Source organism: Triticum aestivum, chromosome 2A, assembly GCF_018294505.1.
Source record: "Triticum aestivum cultivar Chinese Spring chromosome 2A, IWGSC CS RefSeq v2.1, whole genome shotgun sequence".
NCBI lineage: Eukaryota > Viridiplantae > Streptophyta > Magnoliopsida > Poales > Poaceae > Triticum > Triticum aestivum.
In genome coordinates, this window is record NC_057797.1 from 688,766,691 (window position 1) to 688,773,075 (window position 6,385).

The 6,385-nt window shown below is 51.0% G+C and overlaps 1 pseudogene; it reads left to right on the plus strand.

Annotated features, from left to right (window-relative positions):
• Positions 1-148, plus strand: part of LOC123191856 (uncharacterized) — a 79,198-nt pseudogene extending 79,050 nt beyond the window's left edge.
• The last annotated feature ends 6,237 nt before the right edge of the window (positions 149-6,385 follow it).

Genomic DNA, 6,385 nt, shown 5'->3' on the forward strand with positions numbered 1-6,385 from the left:
GGAGATTCTCAGCATGACCAGCCCACTGAGCAAAAATCGCCAGGAGAAGAGCCCAACTGCAGATCACTGGGTCACACACGAAGAAACGAAGCTGCTGAAGGACGAGGACGCCGATGGAACAAATGGAAGAGATGATAAGCGACTGTAGCTGAGATAAGATCAATGCTCAATGAATTAATGTCCAGACCGCCAACACCGTGTTGCTGCTCACTGGGAGAGGAACCCTATCCCCTCCCCAACCATGGCAATGGCGCCGACACACCGGCAAGCAAACACACACACACACGGCCGGTCTACAAGACAAATACAAGGAGCTAATCTTGTGAAAATTGGCATCCCGGCGCTACCTTCAACTGTCGAGTCGCTGCTCGCCGGAAAACCGCATCGAAACGCCAGTGCACACCCCCAACTCACCCAAGACGGCACCTTCAGCAAGGTGACGGCGCGGAAGCCGCGCCGCTGCCGCCAAGCCCAGAACTGGCTAAGGTTTTCACCCGGGGATGAGAAGGGAGGGGGCGGGGATCGAACCTCGATGGCACCTCCGAGAAGGGGAACGGCGCCAGCAGGCGTCGCCGCCATCGTGACCGGAAAGCCGGCCAAAGATTTCTCTCGGACCGATCTCGCACCTCCGGCGTCCCCACCTTCCATGGATCCGGTGACCATCTATCACCACAGACCACATCAAGTGGGGAAAAGGCGAAGGATGGGGGAGGAAGGACCTCCAGATCTGACTCGCAGCCAGGGGCACCAGGCCACCCGCCGCGACCTGCGCCCGACGCCTCCACCGCTCGCTGCCCGCACAGCCAAGGGGGAGGAGGAGCACCAGCGAGCGCCGCTCGCCGCAGAGCGGCGTCGCCGCACCGCCCGAGGCCGCCGCCTCGGCTTCCGAAGCCCTCCACGAGAAGACGAAGCAGCAAGGCCTCGCCGCCGCCTTCCTTGGCAGTCGCGCAGCCTTTGCCGGCAACCCCTCTGGCGGCGGTGACGAGTGGGAGGGAGGCGGAGGGGGTTCAGTGGCTAGGGTTGGGTCGCCGCCCGCGTCGCCCCGAGCGGAGCGAAGCGAGGTTTGGTCAAAAGTCACAGTCCCTACACATTGTTTGTTAACGCAGGCTGGGGAAGAGTGCTTGTGTGACTGCCAAGGACCTCTATTCATCTATGTGGGTAAGATGGTGAGAACAAACTACGGAAGATTGTCCGCTGTTCCCAATCTGAAATGGCATCCGTAAAAAAAGATTGCATGGGGAGGGCAGCTGCAGCTGTTGCCCCACAGCACGTTGGCAAAGGTGATGGGTTGAATGAATGTTCATACAAAAAAGCCGAAACTGGAGGGAATAACGTGATGGTGGAATCGGCATTGGCCAAAGAAGAAGCGGCGGTGGCCCAAGCTTCAAAAATGACTGCGCAGAAGCAGAAAGACAAGAAAGAAACCCAAAAAATCTAGGCGCCATGGCAAGAAGTGAACCGGTGTTGTAGTAGTTTTTACTTTGCATATTTGATTGTTGAACCATCAGAAATGGCTAGCTTTTGGGTGTGTGTTTTTTTGAAAAGGGGAACACCCCGGCCTCTGCATCAGAACGATGCATACCACCACCTTTATAGATAAATAAAGAGGTTCAACAAGGTCTTACAGTCTGAAATCAAAATAACTGCAAGCTCACGGAGAGCCACAACGCCAAACACAAATGCCAATACGCCACAACCGGCTAGCATAACAAAGATAGGTAAACTAATCGCCTATCCTATTACATGACTGCTAGCCAAACCGATTGAAGATATCCTGAGTTACCATCTCTCAGCAGATAGATCCAGTAACCAAACACTCCCTGGCCTCCGTCGGAGTGAGTAACGGCCACGTACGGATCAGCGCAGTGGCCCGGAAAATAACCTGCAAAAAATGAATTTTTGTTGTTCTGTTAAAAGCCAAATCATTTCCGCAATTCCAAATTGCCCATAACAAAGCACATACTCCTACGTGAATGTGTCTAGCTGTTTCCGACTCTATCCCAACAAGCCACGTTCCAAATAACGTACTAACAGAATTCGAAGGAGAAATGTTAAAGGCAATGTGCACCGTGTGCCACAACACTTTGGCCAATGGGCAATCAAAGAATAAGTGCTTGATAGTTTCATCCCGATCACAGAAACTACACCTAATAGATCTTGTCCAGTTGCGCTTTACCAAGTTATCCTATGTTAGAATGACTTGTTTATGTACAAACCACATAAACACTTTAATTTTCAAAGGAACTTTGACTTTTCAAACATATTTGAAACTAGGAATCACACTAGAGTTAATGACATCGATATACATCGATTTAACTGTGAACTCTCCAGACCTAGTAAGTTTTCAGCACAACTGATCGGACTGATGAGATAGCTGAACCTTCATCAGTCTACTCACCAAATGGAGCCACGCTTCCCACCGGTTGCCAACAAGCGTCCTCCTAAACTAAATATTAAGGGGAATGGACTGCAAAATCGTTGCAACAAAAGCATCACGTTGTTGAACAATACTATACATGGACGGATACTGAAGCGCCAGCGGCGTTTCACCAAGCCAAGTATCCTCCCAGAAACGAGTGGTGGTGCCATTACCGACTATAAATTTTGTCCTATTAAAGAAGGCCGCTTTGACTCTCATAAGTCCCTTCCAAAAAGGCGAGTCAGTCGGTCTCACTGTCACCTAGGACAAAGTCTTGGACTGCAGATACTTACTATGTAGAATCTGCGCCCACGTGGCCTTAGTCTCAACTGATAATTTATACAGCCACTTACTGAGAAGACATCTATTTTTGACTTCAAGATTCTCAATACCAAGGCCCCCCTGATCCTTTGGTCGACAGATGATATTCCATTTGGCAACTCTGTATTTTCTTTAGTTCATCACTTTAGCTTTTGGGTGTGTACCCGAAGGATTTGTTGTTGCCTTCCCTAATGTTACTCGCAGATCAGCACATCCTGTAACTGACTCTCCTTCTCATTTCAACGACATCTAAGCTAGAAGTAAAGACATGTTAATTTAGTCAGGCCTTTTTGCTTGCTTCCTCTCCTCTACAATGCCTTCACCTTATCTGGACATCTTGATGTGTATTCATCTTTAACCTACGAGCAGGAGGGCGAGTCTAGCGCCGCCGCCAGCTCTCCCCTACCTCCTTCTTATCGCCACCGGGCAAAGCCCGGCCGGCGTAGGCGGCGGCAGGGCCACTTGCTCCCTTTCTTGTGGAGCTGCGCCACGCGGGGCGACAACTGCACCCGGAGGCGCGGCGCGGCTCCGGCTAGAACTCCAACGACGGTAGTGGCTAGTGCGGACGGCTGCGGACAGACCTTTGGAGGTGTGTGATCGGCCCGGTGCAGACGACGGCCTGTGCGGCGGCGCCCATCTGGCGACGTCGCAAAAGGCCGGTCTGGCTCGTCGGGCGACACAGGCTGGTGGCTGCCACCTCGCCCTCAAGCGGTCCCTTGGTTCCTCGGTGTTCAGGCAGATGGACCGTGTCTTCGCCCACGCCAGTGATGTGGTGCCAACACGGCGACCGCGGAGCAGCACGACCTCCCTCATTGCCAGATATGGAGGGTTGAGCTTGAGCCCATGACACTCTCTTCTCTGTAGGTTCCGGTTGACTTTGTGGATCCTGAGCAGACCGAGGTTGGTGGTGTAGGATTGAGACCAAAGGAAACTTTGGTCGACTGGTTCAGCCCGGCAGCGGCGACATCTTTCAACGTCCTTATTCTCTTTGGAGGCGAAGCCAAGGTCTCTCCTATCTACCCTCAACCCCCTCCCAGACGAAAGTCTTAAATCCGCCTTGGATGGGACGGCAGTGGCACTATGCACATCGTTTCCTTCATGGAGGTGTCGTCTTGGGAGGCTTGTCCCTCAACCCATTTGTCTCCAAAACCACTAAGGGGTTACTTGATGCACTTACATTGGTGAATGATGATGATGATGATAGTGGGGATGATGTTGGAGCCTTCTTGGTGAAGATGGTGGAGGCGACGGCCTCCCTCTTATCGGTTCCTCTCTTCGGATTACTCCGGTGGCTAGGGTTCCTACTTCTAGATGAGTTTCTGGTGTCTCCCGACATCTGATCCACGATCTGTCTTCATGGGCTGAATATAGTTGACCAGGCGGCGGCGATGGCACTCCATACGACTGCTCATACGGGCGGGCGCAGTCATATGGAACACCGTCTTTTGTCCTGAAGATCTTGCGACAATTGCTTCTTCGCCCAATTTGCTTCCTTCTTATATGGTAGGTGATTATCACTTTAATTATGTGATTTCACTACCATCTTCTGAGATTTCTTCCATATAATAATATATAGTTCAGAGAAGCGTTATATGAGGAAAACGGCAAAAAGTGCGCGAACGTGGTAAAATCCCACAAAGCCTACTGAGTAGGCACAAGAATACTTATAAAATAATCACATAATTGGGACTCATCAGCGGTAGGAGTTCTTCATAGAGGAACCGTTCATTGATTACCCTCAGAAAGTTTGTGAAGGCTTGGAGACCGCCTCAAGGTCATCCACATGTATTTGTCCTCAACATCTCTAGTCGTTTTGGACCTAAGAACTCGAGTTACTTCAATGGTAGGCATTAATTCAGTGCGCTACAAATAACAAAACAAGATGGTGTATGAAGTGTCTCAAAACTGAAGTAGTAGATGCAGTTTTATAATTGATGCAGTAACCAAACAGAAGCATGTTATATCACCTTCCTCCTATTAGTTTGTCATTGACTGGCTCAGCCTCCAGAATCTTCATTTATATTTGAATTTTTTAGGACCCAAAACGTTCAAAGTCCGCACCATTCCTTGCTTTAAGTTTTACTAGCCTCTCTCGCACTCATGCTTCAGCATCATCTTCATCTCTTCCCTTTTTCCATTATTTTTCCTTAAAAGAAAATTTATGGCACATTATAATTGAAAGATTAGATTTCAAGTAGATAAGCAAGTAACTGTGGAAGGAAAAGGAACACACTTTGGTTGCTGAATTGTAGGAACGAGTGTTCCATCTATATATGTCCTACTACGAGGTATATTTCTAACACCAACAGAACTACATTAGAATCTCAGTGGGGTGGTAAAAATTGAACTTTGGCTTTGAGAAACCTAATGCCATAGTTATCACGATTCAACATGTGTAGTCCTACAATCAAGCACTCTACAATATAGGAAAGTAAAACTTAAACAAGATAGCACTTGTTTGCCCCTGATGCAATAGAAGGCTAAATACAAAAGTTATAGATGTTATGTTACTTAGAGCAAACATTTATTTAGGCTATCAGCCTCACTTGGGTTCAAAGGGATTAAATCAGAACCGTCACCTTTAGAGAATACAAATATTACATCAATGCAATCAACAGAACCACCACTGATTTGACTTCCCTGGAGAAAAAAATGTCCACACACTCCAACACTATTGCACTCACCAATCCCATCTGAAGAACTCCTGGCTCCATCGACTGCACGAGGATCATTAAGAAAAGTAGTAGCATCAACAACATCATCTAGGACAAAAGCAGAATATGAAGGCAACAAGGTATTCGTCGCACGCGCCATGTCGGTAACAATCTTTGCGCCCTCAATTCTGCTCCGTGGCCACGCACCTAGGGAGGAGGCCTGCTCGGGGGGGGGGGGGGGGGGCTCGCAAAGTAGGGTCGTCATGAGGGAACGCGTTCGGCGGAGGAGGGTCGTCGCCGGTGGAGTGGCTCAGCGGCAGTGCCGTGTCAGTTGGGTGCTCGGCGGCGCTGCTGTGGGGTGCTTGGGGGCGACAACGGCAGTGGTCAGGGTGGAGGGCGGTCAGTGGCGGTGGGTTGGTAGGGGCCGACGGCGGGGCTGCGGTGGTGGGGGGTGCCTCTGGCTGGGTGGAGGACGACCGGCGGCAGTGGGGTGGTTGGGGGCGGCGGTGCTTGCCAGCGCTGTTGTGGGGTGGTTGGGGGCGACAGCGGCGGTGGTCGGGGTGGGGGGCGACGGTAGAGCTGTGGTGGTGGGGGCCGACGGCGGCTGTGGTTGGGTGGGGAGGCGGCTGGCGGCAGATGCGATCTGGTCGAGGGTAGGAGTGGGACGTCGATTTGGGGGCGGCTGCGGCCTCTGTGGAGGGCCGGCGCGTCTAATAATTCATTTGGGCCAGAAAATTTCATTTCTCGCGTGCTTTCCCTCGCCAGCGCACGCTCAGGCCCGTTATATTTTCGGTCTCGCGCCCAAGAGCGTCCCCGGCAGTAAATGGGCCAGGTTTGAGTTGTCCCGGCAGATAGTGTGCCTTAAAATGTACCGGCAGGGTTTGTGCCCGCGTTGCTCAGGTTCTAACGGCAGTTTCTGTGCCTCAAGGTACTTCTGCTGGCAGTAACAAACGCCCCGGTAGTTCATTTGCCCTTGTTCAGCTACTTTTCC